The sequence below is a fragment of the Cydia splendana genome, chromosome 13 (assembly GCF_910591565.1).
Source record: "Cydia splendana chromosome 13, ilCydSple1.2, whole genome shotgun sequence".
Lineage (NCBI taxonomy): Eukaryota > Metazoa > Arthropoda > Insecta > Lepidoptera > Tortricidae > Cydia > Cydia splendana.
The window spans coordinates 555,461-577,151 of record NC_085972.1 but is presented as its reverse complement, the minus strand read 5'-3'; the positions used below and the strand labels follow the sequence as shown (position 1 = coordinate 577,151).

Here is a 21,691-nt window from a genome sequence, read left to right as displayed (position 1 = left end):
GTACAAAACGCGAGAGTTTAAAGTGTTCATTGAAACTGCTGTTAAAAATCCTACAGGCGTTTCATTTCTATAAGTAAGAACATATAAAATCGGGAGACCGTGAATATAACCTCGGCTGATAACTATTATATATTTCATCAAAATCCCCGTAATAACTTTATGTTTTAAATTATCATTAGAATTGCTAAAATAGCAATAACATTGCAATAAAAGTGAACGACTCTGATACATATATGTATATCCCATTTTTCTTACATTAGTCTCAAGTATTGTAAAAATGTATCCCTTCTATAAGGGTGCAGTGTAAAAATTTGCTTTAGATTCCCTTTATGTCTACAGGAAAGACGCAAACGAGTTAACCATACCTACAACAAAATGTGTATGACCCAAGCATTAAAAAAGCATAAAATCTGCGTCATTGTAAATAAGATTGGTAGTAATTGCGCACCGATGGATCATTGTGAGAATTTCCTTGCTACAAGTACTACATAGTATATTGACTGCGACATTGTTTTTGCTAATTCGTTTCGCTTGGGAAGGAAAACTATCCGTCAATAGTTTTATGTCAACGAACGCGTCATATTCTTTCAGTTTTGTAAATAAATTGCTTGGTAAATTAATATTAGTATAATCATAATTAGGTACGTACGTAACCGCTCGTTGATTTTATGGTTCTGACGCTTGCATCACTGTTTGTCATATAAATTATAAATTAGTACCTATTTAGGAAATACCCAATGATTAGCCCTTTAAAGTACCTATAGCCAGGTTTCCGTAGTCAACTAGGTCCGTCAGTCTATCCGTCTGATGCTTAGCTTAGGGTGGTATTTGTAACGGATCACACGGGCTCCCGTACAAATATTAACTATATTACATGTATATAACAAGTATAATTAAGAGTATGTATATAATCAACATTTATTTTGGTAAATATGACAGTAGGTCAACAGACAATTTTATTCTAATGTCTAGGAAAAACGTCATCAAATCGTAAAGAATCGTAACCCCATAAACAAGCTTATAAAAATATAGTTTCACAAGTAAATAAGTCGGCAAAACTCTAAAACATAAAAACATGCTATAAAAATTAACATAATCTGTAAACTTCAATGGAATGTGACTTTGGTATCTAGGCGCGCTCTGGAGAATGTAGGTCAAGGCCGTCGCCATGGTTACCATACGCGGGATTGGGATGCCATATATTTAAAATTACCCTAGAATGTCGGGAGAATTGTTCAACTCTGGGGACAATTAGAGTTAAAAATATTAAATTATCATAAGGAGTTTACACTAATTGGCTTTTTATTTACTTGTATTGTACTCAGTCAAATAAAAAAAATATATATATTGTGAAAAGGAAAATGGCAAATACCACTGTGAGAGTTTGTTTGTAGATAAATTATTAATATTTGAAAAATTAGTCATTTATTAAATCAGTCTTACATGGAGGTTCTGGGTTCGAGTCCCGATGGGGAATATTTGTATAACATGGGATGGTCATGTGTGTTTGTTACTGGATCGTGGGAGTTTTCTATGTATACGAAAGGATATTTGAATGAAAATATATGGGAATGGGTCGTTAACAAATATCTGTGGTGCAGACTTGGTTTGCTTAAGGTCAAGACTATGATAATGATAATGTGTAGAATCTTTTAATGCGAAAGTAAAATAGGCGAACTTACCATGATAAAACAGAAGGATCAATCTCTATATGGAATAATGGAAGTAGTTTCAATCAGAATTGTTTTCATATGTCTTAATAAAGTTATTAAAGTCAACTTCCGCCAATTAATACAAATATAGTGTGCAACTACAACTTCCCCACTGTTTTCATTAATTAAATAATAATTTTTATTGGGAAATTTAAATTTGGGAGGATAGAAACACTGGTAACTGCGAATACTGTGAATAGACAGAAGAGAGGGGATTCTCGGAAAAGCGTGGCTTTTAAAACAAAAAAATGTAGGAGAACCGTAACGGTATTGAAATAAGGGAGGATTTTGATTAACTTGAAAAAATAGAAATGGAATGAGAAAATTGGCTATAAATAGAAGGGCATTTTATTTGGCGGGACATTCAATTTTCAAAATTCAGACGTGTAAGGCGAAGCTCTGTCCGATTGAGCCTAGATATTCAGAAGTGTAAAGGCGAAGCTCTGTTAGTGCGTATAACATTGAGCCTAGATCTAGATCTCTTACGGAAAGTCTTATTTGTGCGGGTATTCATTAATTATCTATAACCGTTCTATTAATTAAGCATAGCTCAGTCTTCGTGTCGGTAGACATTGAGCTCCGGTTCGTTGTGTTAGTGCGGGCTTCGAGGAACCCTAGTGGAAAAAGTTCAACGGGTGCTCTGCCGTCGCGCCGTGAGACATTGAGTTTCGGTTAGGAGTTGGAGCCAACGAGGAGCTGGCTGGAGAGAAGGAGAGAGAGGAGAAGGTGGCAGAGTAGCTGAGCTACAGAAATAGAGGTGCAGTAGGGTCCAGGTTGGTGTTTCAGCGGAGAGCAGTAGGCAGTAGACCCAGAGAATAGGCGGGGGAATTCGGCGGGGTGGTGAGTTAATTCATCTATTTAACAAGTAACATATTAATTATTCAGATATTATTTAAATTCAGTAAATATCTAGAAGAAAGACTTTTGACCTTTAATTATACCTTTTTCATATAGAATAGTTTCATTTAGAATATCAGATAAATAATTACTAATTAAAGTTTTTTCTAACAAAATAAATAGATTTGAATTTGATAAATTAAAGTTCCATTAATTCCTCAAATAAATATAACTGTGTACTAATCCTAATAGCACTGTTAGTCTTGAGGGGTTGATACTAACTGTGCCAACGAAGCTCCTGAGGCTTTCAGTGATTTCAGAAGAGTGTTTTGATTCGAAGTGATTGTCAGGTAGATGCCATTTTTAAAGTAGGGAAGTATTAGCATACTAACGTAAGTCAGATTGACATAGAATTTGGAGTGGTACGAGAAATGAAACGAACCTGATTCGGTAAGAGATTATTTAGAAAAACTGTGATTTAGTTTAGGGCCAGTTGTACGAATCACGTTTAACAGACTGATCTACGTCAGCCGGTTCTCCTCGGCACTTTACTATGGAACCTTTCGTACATAAAAGGAATGTAGAGAACTCTTTAACGATACGGACAGTTTCGTGCAACCGACCCTTATTGTGTTAATTTTCAGGAAGTGAATGATAACGATTTAATTATGTAATGTGTTTGTGTGTAATTATTTTCAGGATTATGTAATTCTTTATTCAGTTTTAGGGCGTTATAGATAAATTCAATATTTGAGAGTGTTTAAAATAGATATTGAAAGCGATTACGTTTCAAGATGATTTTAATTTTGTGTAAATTTCAGAGCGTTTATTTTTCAGAATTAAACTTTTACTTAACATCTGCATTATCCCTAACCAATTATTATTTCATTAACCTATTGAGCTATTTGCTCAAATTTCCATCTACATTCTAAAACAATTAAACGTCAATTTCAATCTATGTTTATTAAAAATGTAATTATTTATTTTCTATAAATTTTATATACTTAAATTATGTATACTTATTTCCTCTCGTAGCTAGCTTTCGAAAAGGGAAATTAGAGTTGGCTAATTTCTGGCATTCCATTACATAACAAGATTAGCGAAACTGACAATAAGACCATTTTGATTTAACATATACAATTTATCCAAATTATAGAACTATTTTAAGAGTTTTGAAGTGATTCCTTTAATCTTTGAGAATGGTTGTAAAATTCCATATCAACAAGTAAGAAGGGGTGGATTTATAATTTAATTTTGTTATTCTTAGAAGAATTAGATTAGTATGTATCTATTGAAAAACTAATTTGATATAGTAAAGTTTTAGTGATTTAATAAAGTTCACATATCTCAATATTAGGCCATTTAGTTATGGTAGGTTTTCGTCTCTATCACTGAAAGGTTGCAAGTAAAATCAAGTATTCAATCTACATTAAAGCAGATTGTATACAGTATAATTACTGATAATGGCATGTAATAGGATCAATAGTTCCTCCTAACAATTTATATTAAAGGATAATGATTTATTCAGAATGATAGACAAATTCTGGCACTGACTATGTGTAACACAATGTCAGGTAGTGATCCGCTAAACTTGGAATGTGGTTTCATTACATGCCTGTGGAATTTTATAGTCTGGAAGTTTGAATATCTACATAAAGGCTAAGGCTGGTCTAACATTATTTTATTTGAGGGTATCTGAGTCTAAGGACGTGCCATTTGATGAGATTATGCTCAATAGAATGATTTTGGTTAGTATTAAAAGATGACTGTATGATAAAGGTCCATCTAGGATTATCCTGAAGGAGGTCCGCTTTCTTTGCTAGAACTAGAAAATAGGAATGAAGCCGTCCTTCATCTCGACGATAGATAATGGAGTTGAATTATGAAATTATCCCACGATACAAACTTATATAAGGGAGTAAGAGTTCCTTACTTTATTTATTGATTTGTAGTACTTATAATTAGTGCTTACAAAAGTGTTATGTCACTATGACAGAATCACCCTTCTTAAATGTTCTAAGGAACCTAATTACTCAATTTATGAATATAAATAGAGTCCGTCAACTCCATTTGTTCAAACGCTTCAGCTGAGGAGATATTATAGATGATAAATACCTATTAATATCCTTTCGGTGAGTAGGGGATTTTAACCCAATTTTATAAAAAACTAATATTATATATTATTCTTTACTGTGTACTCTGTTTATGATGAAGTCTATAATGTTGTTCCAATTATCATCGATAAATTTACCATAATATACTTAACTCTACAAAAACATAGCAATCTATTTAAATACATAAATTCTTCCATGTACTTTTCTCTATAAAATAGTTCTAGGTATTTTTAACAGGCTAACTAATCCTTCTAATGTAAAAAGAACCTGGATTATTACACATAACTTAGGAATCCTACCATTAACTAGACGATCACAATTTTCTTTTGGCCAAATTAGTTTTATTGTAGACACAGGTAATTTTCTAATTAAAGAGTGTAATTAAGTGGGGTTAAAGTAGTTAGTACATAGGGTGGCCCGTTACATATTCCACCTGTCCAATATATTTGTCCAATGTGCAATTGTGCATTGTATCCCACATTTTTTTTAGGCAGAATGTGAGACGCAAATGCATATTGGACGGGTGTATTACATTTGTTATAATTACTTTTCATATATTATAGTTTGCTATATTGTTATTTTGAATAACGTTATAAATGGCATACTACCGTAATACCTAATTAACGGTATATATAATGTTATTATTGGTATAATGGTCATAAGGTATATTTACATTTAGTCTAACATACATTGCCATAATTATTACATACTCTAAAGCATAAAATTTGTTATAACAAGTGACATCACATAATTATTTGTGTGGCATAATAGTTGCATGACATAAATGAGTTAGGTTAGGTTGGAACTACGACTCCGCACAAACGAATAACTACCTAACAAAAGGAGGGTTAGGTTAGGTTAGAACTTTGACCCTCCATAGAATAAAATACTCTAGCAAAAAAGAGGTTTAGGTTAGGTTTGAACTGCGGCCCCCGCAGAACGAAAACTGTGAAAAAATTGGTTGGTTAGGTTAGAACTGCGACCTCCCTAGAATAAAATAGCTAGCAAAAACAGTAGGCCTGCGTACTAGTTATAAAAAGTGTGTAAAACTTTACGTTATCCGTAAATGAAATATTACAAAAAATGTTATACAATATATGTATTTATACTTGATAAAATTGTATGAAGTATTACGTTATACAAAAATATAATATAACAAATGTCATTATAAAACATGTCTATATACTATTTGAAAATTATATTACATTAGGCATTATATCAATGACAGTTTAGATGAAATCACAATATAATAAAGGAAACGTGTAATAAAAATTACATTATAACATACAATAATATATCAAATGGCGTTCTAACAAATGTATGATAGTTTTTTTATAATTATATTAAGCATTACACACCCATCCCTAATAGCATTTTCTTGTAGGGATTTTGTTGGGCCTTTGTTTACGTATTAGTTGGGCAACCGTTATATTTGGCCGTACGATTTGCTGGAGGGCCCTCGACAAAGGCCCTCCCGAAGATTCCCAACAGAGGGCCATAAGAGTAATTTTTTCGTTGGGCCTATTTAAATAAATCATACAATTATTCAACGGTGGTGGTTTTGGTTGGGCCGTGGTTGGGCCTATACACATTTGTTTGATGGTTGGTTAATTGTTACATTTGGCCGTACGATTTGCTGGAGGGCCCCCGACAAAGGCCCTCCCGAAGATTCCCAACAGAGGGCCATTAGAGTAATTTTTTCGTTGGGCCTATTTAAATAAATCATACAATTATTCAACGGTGGTGGTTTTGGTTGGGCCGTGGTTGGGCCTATACACATTTGTTTGATGGTTGGTTAATTGTTACATTTGGCCGTATGGCTTGCTGTAGGGCCAACTGCAAAAAAAATAAAAAAGGGCAATTTTTTCGTTGTGCTTCTGTTTGCAAATTCAACAATTACCCAACGGCAAGTCAGGTAGGTCGGTAGGTAGTCGTGCACCAGGTTGAAGGCCCAACACAGCTTGTCCCACAAAGGGCCAACATTGTAACTTTAACGTTGGGCCTTGTGTAGGATTCTTACAATACTACCGTAGGTAAATAGTTGTGTAATTTATAGTGTGCCTACAGTCTAATTATGTAATGGGCTTTTGTTTACGAGTCCTACAGTTACCCTACGTTAAGTAAGTGGTTGTGTAATACGACGTTGGGCCTTTGCTGATAAATATTACAATTACACTACGGTAGGCATTGGTTGTATCTACATGAAGGCCCTAGGCTAGGCAGCAGTTGTTGTTAATCTTCTCTGTATCTTTCCAATTTTAGTATATGTACTGCCGAAGCAAGTACACTTACTATACACTCTAATTTGTATATATACTAACCGCACTTCGAAACTTCGTAAGCGAGATTTATGTTTTTTGAGATTTAAATTGAGAAAATGTTGGTAAAATACAATTTTTTAAATTTATGTATAAATTTTATAGTTATAGCTATTAGATTTATAAGTTACTTTTAAAAAATATTATGATTATATCCGGAATAATCGAGAAAATAACTATAACTTCGATGTTTGGAGACAGTAACGCCATCTAGTGACGCCACAAGCAAACTCAACTGGTATTGTTGGGCATCAGTACCACAGCCAATGTTGGTAAATGCGATATTTGTGCTCACTGGGCCAACGAATGTTATCGTTGTTTAGCCACCGGTACCAAAATACACAAAGGCCCATTGTTAGGCGTCAGTGCCACAGCCAATGTTGGTAAATACGATATTTGTCATCATTGGGCCATCGGATGATATCTTTGACTAGCCAACGTTACCAAAATACACAAAGGCCCATTGTTGGGCATCCGTGCCACAGCCAATGTTGGTAAATGCGGTATTCGTCACCATTGGGCCAACGAATGTTATCGTTGTTTAGCGAACGGTAGCAAAATACACAAAGACCCATTGTTGGGCCTCAATGCTACAGCCAATGTTGGTAAATGCGATATTGTCGTCATTGGGCCATCGTATGATATCGTTGATTAGCCAACGTTACTAAAATAAACAAAGCCCCATTGTTGGGCATCAGTGCCACAGACAATGTTGGTAAATGCGATATTTGTCATCATTGGGCCATTGGATGATATCGTTGATTAGCCAACGTTACCAAAATACACAAAGGCCCATTGTTGGGCATCAATGCTACAGTCAATGTTGGTAAATGCGGTATTCGTCACCATTGGGCCAACGAATGTTATCGTTGTTTAGCGAACGGTAGCAAAATACACAAAGGCCCATTGTTGGGCCTCAATGCTACAGCCAATGTTGGTAAATGCGATATTTGTCGTCATTGGGCCATCGTATGATATCGTTGATTAGCCAACGTTACCAAAATAAACAAAGGCCCATTGTTGGGTATCAGTGCCACAACCAATGTTGGTAAATGCGATATTTGTCATCATTGGGCCATCGGATGATATCCTTGACTAGCCAACGTTACCAAAATACACAAAGGCCCATTGTTGGGCATCCGTGCCACAGCCAATGTTGGTAAATGCGGTATTCGTCACCATTGGGCCAACTAATGTTATCGTTGTTTAGCGAACGGTAGCAAAATACACAAAGGCCCATTGTTGGGCATCACTGCCACTGCCAATGTTGGTAAATGCGATATATGTCATCATTGGGCCAACGAATATTATCGTTGTTTAGCCAACGGTACCAAAATACACAAAGGCCCATTGTTGGGCATCTGTGCCACAGCGAATGTTGGTAAATGCGATGGTGGGCCAATACAAAATTAATGTTGGCTACGGAACAAACCTCATCCCAACGTTTTCCCTACCGTTGGCACCGTGGGCCCCAACGATAATGCTACTAGGGATATTGGACAAAGATCTTGGACAAGTGGAATACCACCCTTAGGGATCGTTAGTAAAGACGAGTAGTAAAATAAAGTAGGTTAAGTATAAAAAAAGCGTCCCCACTTTACGTGTCCTGTCTGCCACTTACACATCATGATGATAATCACTTATGAGGGATTGTTCGCTTTAACATTATCGTGTGAAGTGTTGTTGTGACTGTGACTGTGTTGGCGAAGACTCCTACGCATACCCTGGGCGGCTATGAGAACCAATAAGTCCATCCTAGAGGAGCTGAAAATCACCACCCGGCTCTCTACAATATGTCAAGAACTCGCACTCAGCTTTTTTGGTCATATCATGCGGTCTAAAAAGCATGACCTAGAAAGGCAGATTATCTTGGGTCAAATAGATGGTAAGTGTGCGCGAGGAAAAGCACTCACGAGATGGTCTGATGCTGTGAAGAGGGTGGTTGGCGGCAACATGCAGTGCGTGACCCATAAGGCTTATGATCGTACACTGTGGAGAAGACGGAGCACACATGGTCGCGATCCTCAGCAATGAGGGACCGAGGAAGAAGAGGTTGTTGTGACATTTTTAGGGTTCCGTAGCCAAATGGCAAAAAACGGAACCCTTATGGATTCGTCATGTCTGTCTGTCTGTCTGTCCGTCCGTATCTCACAGCCACTTTTTACCGAAACTATAAGAACTATACTGTTGAAACTTGGTAAGTAGATGTATTCTGTGAACCGCATTTAGATTTTCACACAAAAATAGAAAAAAAAAACAATAAATTTTGGGGGTTAGGTCTTAAAAAATAATATTGAGGTTTCTAATATCATTTTTTCCTAAACTGAATAGTTTGCGCGAGAGACACTTCCAAAGTGGTAAAATGTGTGTGTCCCCCTTGTAACTTCGAAAATAAGAGAATGATAAAACTAAAATAAATATATGATGTACATTTTACCATGCAAACTTCCACCGAAAATTGGTTTGAACTAGATCTAGTAAGTAGTTTTTTTTTAATACGTCATATATCGTAAACCGCAATTTTATTATGTTACTTGCTGCTACGGAACCCTTCATGGGCGAGTCCGACTCGCACTTGGCCGCTTTTTTTTTAATCAATAGGTGTCTTACGAAATATTTTTGATGAAGTAATATTTTCGGAAATATTTATAATATTATTATTAATATTTCCGAAATATTTTCGGAAGTAGGTAGGTACTCGTACTTAATTGCTTCAAAGTCCTAAAATTATGTGATAAGTATATTTAAAAACATACATGTAACACTCGCGGAAACTGATGAATATTTTGATACTGTCAAATTTCCAATACTTGGTTTAACCTTCCCATTTCACCGTCAAGAGGCATTTTATCGAATAAATTAATGCCAATTGGTGCAACGAGAACACAGCTGGTTACACAGTGCATAATATTGTGTTCGTCAACATGGCTGTTGTTACCTAGTTGCTGTGGGTATTTTCGATCTTATAGTTATAATATTACCTATGTGGTGCACAATAAAGAAAATTCACTTATCTTATGTTCATGCACAATGCACAATTGTATAAATTGATTATTCAACAACATAAGTAACGATAATGCGGTGGTCAAGTGTATCCACGTGAAGAGTTATCATTACTCCATTTAAGTATAGTGAATATCTTCAATAAACGGCTGTATTTAACTAGGTAGGTACATACACCTTGTATAGGCACATGTTCCTTTATGGTCTTGCATAAGCTGATAGAAGGTGAAGGTTTTGTAGTCGCACGCGCAGCACGCGATTAGATCACGAAGCATTTGTTTTTTACATACTTACCTACCTATTTAGTTTTTACTGTTCCTAAACTTTATGGAAAATTGGAGGGTACCTAGACTCGGACCAAGATAACTGTGCATAGCATTTGCAATAACAAAGTGTGGCAATGTCATCATGATTGTAATTTTTTTATGAAAATACGACTTTAATGACACACTCTCACTTTGTTTTATTCAAGTCGGTGCAAAGTCAGCTTAGACGGACTCTAGTTTTTAGTTACCATCAAACCGAGTTGGTGGTAACTACTGGGTTTTTTTCCCAGTACCTAGTTACCACTGATCACAACTTGGTGGTAACTAGAGGGAATAACCCGTCTTCTCTAGCCTTAAAACAAGCCAGTTCTGTTCCTAATAGTTATGGAAAATGGAGCGTACCGAATTGTATTTCGTCATATGTATTTACTGTTGACGGACAGGCAAATTAAATTATTTAAACTGACCGATATTTTTCGAACATTATGTAACATACAGTAATGCAAATAGACAGAGAGCTAGTCCCGAAAATAGATATCAATGCAACGAAACCCTTCTTAGTTTGTTTTACTATCCCTATTTATTACAATCAGGTCGTCTGCCTGCTGTTTTGAAATCAATCCTAAAGAGCGATATATAAGCTTCATAATATTATACCTGACACCTCATTGTAAAAATCGGCTCGGTTGTTTCGACGCTACGGTGGATCACACGACACAAACTTACCCTTACACTAACGCACAAATACTCCTTCAACTCCTTGCCTACCAATATAATTCTGGATTTACCGACAAATAAAAGTAATCAACGCACAAATAAATGCCTTGACCAGGATTCGAACCGCTATATACGGGGCACTGTCGACTAGGCTAGGAGGCTTGTAACATTTATGCCGGTAACTCGTCAACTCCATCGGAGTCCATTTTCGGAATTCCGAATAAACCTTTCAATTTTCGGCGCTAGCTCTTAGTATAAAACTGCAACTATCTACGAACCATCTCAACGAATGGACGACTTTCTAACCATTACAACATGTGTGGTGTAGATAATGAAATGATAATTGATAAGTCATGCCGTGTGTGCCTAGGTCTACTTTCTAGGCTTGTTACAACATAGAGATAAGAATGTTTAAAATCCAGCAGAACATCTGATTTTGAATATGAAACACATTGTCTTTTCACTTAATTGGCACGTAGAGAAAAGAAAAAAGAGAATAAACTTTTAAAGGGTTGAATTGCTGGAGATTATTTTTAGTATAATTATTGAAATGGGTTACTTTCGTTATTTTAGACAATTATCGCTTGACATCTTTCGATTTGATTAAATTATTATTTCTATGACGTTAACTTATAGATTTTTATATTTTACTGTGTACCTATGATATGTATATGTATACCTATACTTATGATACAGATAGATGCAAGAAGTAACACAATCAAAGACGTAATTATGACTATTATGACAGCCTGAAAACAGACGAAGCCGTTACGAAAACTCCAATAATATAATCTCAAGCATGTTATAAAAAGGTACTTGGCATTATTGCAGTTTTATGTTATGTCCCTAATTTAACACATAAACACCATAATTCCAATCTAAGACCCTTGTACAGTTAGCATCAAAAATATAGTGATAATCAAAGTGGCCCAATATCCTTACACCCTACAGGGCACATCGTTAAACCCTATGTGTGTTACGATATATTTGGCCACTTTGGCCGTGACTAATAAGTAATTTGATGCTGACGGTATTACTAAGTCATCGCTTACGTTGACAAGGTCCAACGAGGATAACGCATATAACGCACACTTGTATTGGGTGCATCATTGATTTATTTATCTAACTATTCGTAAACCTTATTGTAAAGATATAAGGTCTATCATTGGTCAGTTAAGTGATGATAGTACGTCGTAGAAATAATGAGTAGTCTGGTTACAGTGGTTTCTTATATTTCCTTGGACGTAAAGGGAAATCCTCTCACCTGATGATGACAAATAGTGAACTTTTCTCAGTGTTTTTTTTGCTGATATAAAAACAAATTACAGAAATAAAATGGACTTCCAATCCAAAAATATTGAATTAAGTATATTATTATTCGTTCATTAAATACCAAAAATTAGTTAAATAGCCAAAAGCCATTGTTCACTTAAATGCCCAAACTCAAGTACCTTACACCAACAAACTTCTTACACAGCCAAAACGCGTCAGAATGTCAATTGTCTCTTTTGATATTGAAATTTTCAATTACCTACTTAGATAGATACCTTGTTTGCGAATCGGGTTGAACAACCTACCATACTCATAGTAATATTTTTGACGACATAGTGACTCGACTAATAGGCCAATTCGAACGTACACTCATCTCATCACACTCTATATTATCATCATCATCATATCAGCCAGAGGACGTCCACTGCTGGACATATAGGCCTCCCCCAAAGAGTGCCACAAAGACCGGTCTTGCGCCACCCGCATCCAGCGGACTCCTGCGACCTTAACCAGGTCTACCCACGCTGCGCCTTCCGGTACGTGGTCGCCACCTCGCCACTCGAGAACCTCTATATTATGCAAAACCAAAACAATTAGACTGTGGCAGATACTTTTGAATTTAATACTTAATATAATTTAATTGAAAGGACAAAGCCATAAGTATTATCATTAATGTCGTTAACATCATTTTCTTTTATGCTGTAGTAGGTACAAATGTTTGACTTCCTCGACTTAGGGTTCTGCTGTTGAAAATTTTAATAAGATTGGTACAGTCGAGGTCATATAAAACAACTATGCAATAATATGTCTTATTTCTTTGGGGTAATAATTTGAATCGTGTACATAATTTTAATTATTTTGTCGGTCTATAAGCGTCACTATTGGCCTTCCATTCCTTGCAGCTATTTAATTAAATTGATCAACTAAAGCTGTGTCTAAAGATCAATGAAGCTGGAGAAGCGTAGAGAAATTGCCAAGTATGACTGTGTAGAAATACGTAAGTTCAATTATTTGTGAAACAAAATAAAAATATGTATAATTAATTTAAATTATTAAGGAATAATTTACTTACAATGCCTATTCATTGGAATTAACACTAATTTACATTGCAGCTGAACCACATCGTGAAAAAAAATGGGACAAAATGGCTTAAAACATGATATTGACAAAAAAGCTGTACACGCCTCTATTCTCAATTCATTGGCGTGCATGTTTAGTTTAGAATGTTAAGATATTTTTGAACACCTTGGCCACGTCAAATGTAATGGCATCTGTATATTTGTTACTAAAACTTAAGCTCACTTAACATCCCCGAACTTGGCCGGCACACTACCACCCCTCAAACATTAAAACCCAAAACAAACATTGCTAACCTCCAATTCCAACCTTACACTCATCAACATAAAGTCCATAATGACTGCAGTAAGCAAAGCGAAAGTAAAAACAGTAGCACGCGCAGCCTTCGAGTCAGTCTCATCTCAAACCGTGCGCGCGCAAGTTGTCCGTTACAAACACAATATGGCGCGAGTTTAGAACGATTCAAATTTGGAATTCGCGAGTCTGTTTAACCAATTGTGTGTAGTTTTTGTTTGTGTTAGTGATTTTTAAAAGTACCGGAGATTGTTGACTTTACGGTAAGTGTTAGTTTTTTCAGGCGATAAAACGTAGAGCGGATATTGCATCGGTTTCTGTATCACTTTTTGTTTTAAGTATATCAGTTATAATGTTATTAAAATAAGTTTAATAGGTTTTGAAGAGCAAGTTTACGACTGACTGATGCTAGGAGGAAATAGGTAGGTACAGGTAAATAAAGGAAAGACCGGCTTTACCTCGCATTAAGTTATAAGACCCCTTAAAAATGAAATTAAACAGCAGTAATTTGTCTCTAAGTAATAATTATAATACTTACTTAGTTTTTATTTTATTTTACAAATATTGATCATCTTTTAAATTACATTTGATACCCTTTTTAGTTAGAGTTAGAGTAGTTTGTGAAAACAATAATGAATCTCACGGTTTTACTCATATGTGTTTAGTCCTAAGTTTTTTTATATAAATAAGTATAGCAAATTTTAATCAAATGTTTTTAATATACCGCAGATACCGAAAATAGCATCACATATTGAAGATTTGTATATTTTTGACAACTAAACAGGCAAATTTACAATACCTACTCAATTGTAATTTATGTCATGAAATAAATAAATCTAAATCATTCATAGTTATACTAAACATGCATCGTAATCACAGACAGATAATCTATATCTAACACCAACCCAACGGAATACTTACTCGATCACCTACTTTTAAATATATTACTTAATTGGTTTCACTATTAGACAATATTATCAACAATCACTTTTACTGTCATACTCGATTCCCACTTAGTCTCCTTGGCTTAAGGTATATAATCTAATGGCGAAATATTATGGTCAACATACATGTATGTTATTGAAAACGTGGTTATAAGTGCAATTTTAGCGCAGTCTCGTGGCATACATTTTTATCACTTCTCTCGATGATATGTCTTGTGTAAGTGGCATTTTTAAATGGTAAGGATTTGTTACGGATACGGGGTTGTATTCTGACTGTATTTAGCTTTGGGTACCTACATCAAGACGAGTACGTATAAGTAGAAATGATAAATTGTTATTATTTTTATTTTGACTTATAGGTACCTCCGTAAAATCAAAATATTCACTTAGGTACAGTATATTTCATTTCGTAATGTTTCTGATGAAATAGTCGCAGTTAGACAGCAGTTGAATAAACAAGTAAATTCTTTTTTGAAATTCAGTTTAAAATGTAGCCTATGTCACCCGGACTATTAAGACGCATCCATTGACGCCCCTTTCCGATTACTTTCAACAAAATTCGCTCAGTAGGTACCTACTTTGTACGGCACGGTAAAACACACAACTCTTTTGACATTAGAACTATTCTTCTAGCTTTAGAAGATGAGGGCATCTTGTAAAAAACTAGCACTCAAGAACTAGGGAACAAATAAAAATAAATTTACTTAACATAAGAAGAAGTGACCAAGTCCTTCAATACTAAATCGAACGCCAGGTCTTCAGAGGACGTAGGACGTACCTATATGGGTTAGGACGTTAACCACGTAAGCCAGAATATGCCGTGCCGGTTCGATTATGGCCTCGGACACTCGAGGGTTTGGTCATTTAGTATATATGACATCAATTTCAGCTTAAAACTAGCACTCGGCCAGGGTTTAACCCTTGCAACGTCACCGTGTGACCTACGCCACGTTTACCTCGTGTTGAGTAACAGCCTGTTACTAACAGGGGACAGTATGCGGAGCACGCAAGACGGAAGGAAGATCCGTGCGTCGACTACGAGCTTGCGAACTTGCCCCGATTTCTCGCGAGGTGAAACGTGTATGTTTTTAACAACCCGCTCCGTTGCGTATGTGTTAAATAAGATAAACTTTTGTAAAACCGGCTCACCGGAATTTTAGTCCTCTTTGTTGCATTTGTTTCGAGAACATTTTTTTCTGCTCTATACAACAAAACCTGTTGCACCTACCTAGAAAGAAAAATTACACAATAAAAATAACCAAAAAGTATATTTAATATTTAAAATGTATTCTTGGAAAGTTGTTAAATACGAAGACCCTTTTTTGAGCATTCGTTGATTACAAAATATTTTATTTTTATCATGAGTTTGATTCGATTGACTCCAACTACATTCATTAATTTGTTCAAATAAAAATATATCTTACCAAACGTGCTTTGTGCGTTGTGCTTTGTTATTCGCCAACGCGAACAGTTTTCATATTAATTGGGACTTAAAATGTTCGCATCGTTTCGACCGAGAGAGGGGCCGAATATTCGGTATTCGGCCAAAACCACTATTCGGGGCATCTCTAGTTTAGACCTACGATTTTTGACCACCACATACATACCTACTTATGAAAGGTTAAGTTTCGATTGGCATTTTCTATAAACAAGTATCAAGTATGTGAACTTCATAATTTAAATATTATTTAATCTTAATACCATTCCAATTAGCTGACCAAGGGCGGGTTTAAATTCAGCAAGCTGTACCCGCACCTTTTTCATTACTTACACAATTTGTTGCACAATGTTTAGATTAATACTTACCTACTTACTCCTTATACTTAAGATGGACTAATTACCTACCTAACCCTTATACTATACCTAAGAACTTATGTAAAAAGTAATGAAATAAACGCATTTGTATTTGTAAGTATCACTTGGCTCCGTCCCCTGACTTACCTATTCAATTAACAGTAGCTGTAATAATACCTAACCGACCTTGCAATAGTTGCAATACAATGCCCGTTCCGGCCACTGAACACTGAACACTGAACACTGAACACTGAACACCGCTGAAAATGATCGCAGAAATGAAACTGCGCGTCCAAAGTGACATCACAGTATTAAATTATAGTGATGACTAGATCGTAGATAAATGGGGGTGTTTTTCAGTTTGCCTATAATTATATCATATATTTACTTTGCTTACCAATTTATACTAATAATATACCTGCTTACCTACCTAATATCATATGCATATGGTAGACATGGGTAACTGAGCTAAGGCGCGGATGGACGGACAGACACTTAGGGCCTTAGACTGACCCCTAGGTGGCTAAACTATTAGATTTCCTTGTTGACTACGTAATCCTAAAACTACAAGGATTAAATTACTACATTAATTGGTCGACTTAATAACTTGATTTACCTGTGTGATATGATTGCTATTGAATTCTGTTGCAAAATAAGTCAAGTAATTGCTCTAACTTTGAGACCAATTTCAAAACGTCAAATGTTACTTCATCGGGTCACAAAAGCTGGCGCTATATCAACATATCGACAGCTCTGGCACCAGCATCAGCACTTGTTATATTTTGTAAATAATTTAATTTATCAATGTATTAGCTGCAAACAACTATAATACAAGCCTTTTCATACTTTATTCCCTTTAAATAAGGCCTAGTTTAGAATTGTCATGACATTGTTACTATTATCACCTGAAATAACAATAGCGGGCGGAACTAATCGAGTTCTCATTGTATCTGTCAGTTCTGCTACTTTACATTAAACTAAAAAGCCTAAACTCCACACTAGAAACATGCCACATAAGGCTTTTCGTTGTTGTAATCTCTGTCATGTCTTTGATGGAACAAGTTGAATGTTGCAAAAATTCTTATTGACATTTTAGATTCTTCGCGAAAACGTAGGTGATTATTAAATTTAGAGTTGGTGGATAAAAAACGCACATTCAAGTATATTTAGCGATGTCTTTGACGCCACTAATGTCGATAATGTTATTGGTGTGACATTTAAATGATGGCTTAATAAATATGCTATAATTTTCAAAACAGCATATTTCCATAAAGTCTGTCGTTTTTTTCTCGTGGCTGTAGTATCGAACCGGTGGTGTAAGTAATTGTATAGATAGGAGAATAAACATCTTTTGTTTTTTTTCAGTATAAATGTAATTTTTTTATGAAATTAGATTCTATCTGAACTACACACGTTTGCGAATTTTATGGAAATAATAAAATAAAATTATTATAACCATTCAACAATGGTATTTTGCATACATATTATATGAATGTTTCTAAGTTTTTGCCTGAGAAATCAATGAATCGAATCGCAATTCGTTCTAGAAATCAAATGCTTGAGTAAAATTTGATGAATTGTAGAAACTCAACACGCATACGAAATTTATCGTTGTGTGATTTCAAATCTTATTACTCGGATAATTATGACGATTTATATTATTTAGAGGCAGCATTATATGTATCATTGTTAAATATCGATGCATACTTAGACAACTGTTATACTTTTAAAACTACTTAGTAATTCTTAACGAACCGCGTTGGCAGATAGCTTAATGCTACCGGCTTTGTCCTTTTCTTTGTTAAATTTAACTTTTGTGAACTATAGCTAATTTAGGTAAGTACCTTTATCCTCAAGAGTGCCAAAGTAATTTGATGAAAATTTTGAGTTGTTTCCTCATTTTGACTGGCGTAATGACTTTTAAATGATGATATTAGATTCTTTTATTTTTTGCCATTTTATATATTGTGACCTTTTTGCCACTTTTGTGTTATTTCTAGTCAGGATCGCGAGACCTTTTCATCCTTATAGGAGACAAAAGTGTCCTAAAATTTCCATACATTTTTCAAACCTTCCTTTTTGTTACCGCCACACAAAGTGTATGGGGAAATGGTAACACAATAGGAAAAAAACTCTGGGACATTTTTTTATCCCATTAGGATCGAAAGAGCTCGTGATATTTTTTGCCACTTTTGTGTTATTTCTATTTAGAAATTTAGAAATAGAAATAACACAAAAGTAGCAAAAAAGATCACAATCAATAAAAATAGCAAAAAATAAAAGAAACGCTCATTAATGATAAATATTTAATAACATTCATTTGGACTGATTTATAATGTTTTGCATTTAGTATTTTCCTCGCGTTTGTGTGGTCAAAAACAAAATGGTGTTTCACTTGGTACCAAAGTTTGTTTGACCCTCGTGCCTTGCAACGAGTTGCAACCCTCGCAATGCTCAAGATTCCATTTTTCGAACCACACGCTATGATTAATTTTCCACTTGCTCGGATATTAGCACGAGGGGTTAACAACAACTTTGCCTCCTTGTAGAACAAATAACTGTAGGACTTTAATCTGTAATAAAAAGACAAAAACATATTTTTATCTGTGGCGTCGCGTCGCCTGCGCATAATATTGCTACCATCCTATTGTTTCTGAAGCGTCAATCATAATGTCTTCTTTGTAAGAGAATACATAAATTATCACTAATTATAATATTAAATAATTAGCATTCGTTAAGGTTTCCATCATTTAGACAACTGATGAGTAAAAATAGGTACATCATCAGTATGATTACTTTTTTAACTTGAAAACATTTGTCTTTCGTATTTAATTGACAGTTTTTAATATTTATTGGTGTTGTGACTTTGTTATGTTCAATAAACTGATATGAGTAATAAGTTTTTTGTCAGAAAATTTCATTTTTTATACAAGCTTTTATCGCTGACTGTATTGTTCGCTGAATGCCTCAAGGGCCTATTTAGATTTAAGCTAGTTATTAATTTATTTTAGTAATACCACTATATATATCTTGTTTGTAAATACATTTTATTTCATACTATGTACATATTAGTAAATAACAAAACTAGCCATAGTTAGTTAATACAAACCATAGGTAAGTACTACATTCTACAAACATGCATGGTAGATGACCCATTATCAAACGGACATACAACTACCGCTAAAATGCATATTTAAAAATGTATAATGGTGTATTCCTTTTTGTCCGCGCAGGGCACAGATCGGAATAGGCGGTTCATATAAATCATCCCCATTTGGCCCTGTCTTATGTCACGTAGGGGACAAATAATAAGAATAAGTTTATTTTCAAAAGAACACATAACAGAATATGTCAGGGGTCTCCGCACTAGGCTACGCCTGTATCGCTGGGAATCAGTTACAGTATAAATAGGATAACATAACATATGAGAACATAACCTATGGCAACGCATGACATGAAGTTCATTCCTCTTATGTTAGATATTTTTACTCAACGCTATTTAATTAATAGGCATAGACATTTACGATTTACGATAATGTCCTAATAGACTGAATTAGATTACACATACATAAAAGTAAATAGATTTGTCTCAATTACCTAGCACTAACCGCATAATGACTTAATCATTGGCTATTGTTTCACATCAAACTGACCACACACGATAAGCAACATTCTTCAATCAATTTAAGGTATAAATTCCAACTGATATATCAGTTGGAATATATATATTTATTGAAGAGTGTTGCTTATCGTGTGTGGTCAGTTATAGGGTGTTTATTCTGTATCGCTTCGATTTTAATGATACTTGATACATTCACACGATTTGATTGTAGGTTTTAGCTGACCACAACACTCACGTGGTAAGTCGTGGACACTAGGTAGTGTTTTTTTTTTTTATTGGAAAAAGGTAAGCATTTGACCACAATGCCGTTCTTCCCCACGTTGACCTTTTTTAGAAAATAGTTCTTCTTTACATCCAATATTTATATCACTAGGTATATTTCTTATTTAAAATTAGGCAACCCACAAACTTAAAGTACCAATCAATTCTCTGTAAATTCCATCAATTAATATTAAATACTTCACTACATTTTAGTTGGAGTTGCAACATCAAATGCACGTTTCCTTAAGTCGGCCACACAACATTGGTGATTGCATAAAACTATCAAAACTGTGAATAGGAATGTAGATTGTAAATATTGTAATACTCGTATATAACGCAGTAACGCGTTATTGTATATCTTTTCAACATCATGATCTTTGTGATTGTTTGATCGAGGCCGCTATGTTTTTGTTTGTCAAATTTTCGATTCAGTGTACAATAACTGCATCAATTGCCAAAATAATTGTCACTATGTCAATCAAAAGATGTCCACTAAAACTTGAGGATTTTGACAATGTATGTTATTAAGCAATGCCTTATTTTTACTGACACGTCGGTGGCAAACAAGCAAAGCGAGCCTGATGGAAGTGGTCACCGTAGCCTATGGACGCTTGCAACTCGTGCGCATTCCCGACTAAGCTGATATTTTTTGCCGAACATTATAACGCAGAAAGAGTTCTATAATAAAAGTTTGGTAATTAGTTTTGGTTATTACACTTATTATATACATAAAATTAAATTAGGTATTGTTAAGATAATTAATAGAATTTGTAACATGATACTTGAATAGATTACATTACATAGCCGAGTGTGACAGTGCCTTAGCTTAGCGGAACCAAAACGAAGGCCAAGTCAGTGTCTTTTCCTTTCTGTCCAAACGTGAGCCGCATACAAAAAAGAGTTGTAATATAATGTGCGTAGGTATGTATACTCGTACGTATACTACGAGCATTTCTAGTTTGGGATTTACTTAGGTTTTTTACTTCTGTTAGACTGGCCTACGCCACATTGAACTCTATTTTAACACCCCTAGATGTTGAATAACTAATTCACTTTATATGTAATAAAATAGGTAAAAACATTTTACAACTGTCACAAGACTCGTAAATTCAAACACAATAGTAATATAATAATAATAGTAGTATGTGGGATGTTGATTCGACGATAATTGTCCCGATAGTCGTTTCAGTGAACGGTCTAATAGCGAAGAGTCTCGACCAACATCTTGAGAGACTCTCGCTAGGTGGTTGGATCAAGGGTCAGATGCAGAAGGCGGTGATCTTGGACACGGCGCGGATAGTCCGCCGGTTCCTCTCTCTGCGGCCCTGACCACCGGTAGCTTGGGCCCTGCCCCGCTGCTGGCGGCACCCTAGGTTAGGTTTTTTATAATGTGTTTATATGTATTATTTTTTTTGTTTTTATGTGTTTTTGTATTTTACTTTTATATTCATGTTATGAAG

The 21,691-nt window shown here is 35.0% G+C and overlaps 2 protein-coding genes across 2 annotated transcripts in view; one reads left to right on the top strand and one right to left on the bottom strand.

The window, feature by feature from the left end:
* Positions 1 to 142: 142 nt before the first annotated feature.
* The window catches only part of LOC134796353 (cationic amino acid transporter 2-like), a 92,942-nt gene continuing 71,393 nt past the window's right edge, over positions 143 to 21,691 (bottom strand). The window contains exon 15 of the mRNA XM_063768507.1: positions 143 to 155. The gene's annotated coding sequence lies outside the window, so the exon portion shown is untranslated. The remainder of the gene's footprint in view (positions 156 to 21,691) is intronic.
* The window catches only part of LOC134796356 (cationic amino acid transporter 3-like), a 49,464-nt gene continuing 41,490 nt past the window's right edge, over positions 13,718 to 21,691 (top strand). Inside the window, exon 1 of the mRNA XM_063768517.1 lies at positions 13,718 to 13,873. The gene's annotated coding sequence lies outside the window, so the exon portion shown is untranslated. The remainder of the gene's footprint in view (positions 13,874 to 21,691) is intronic.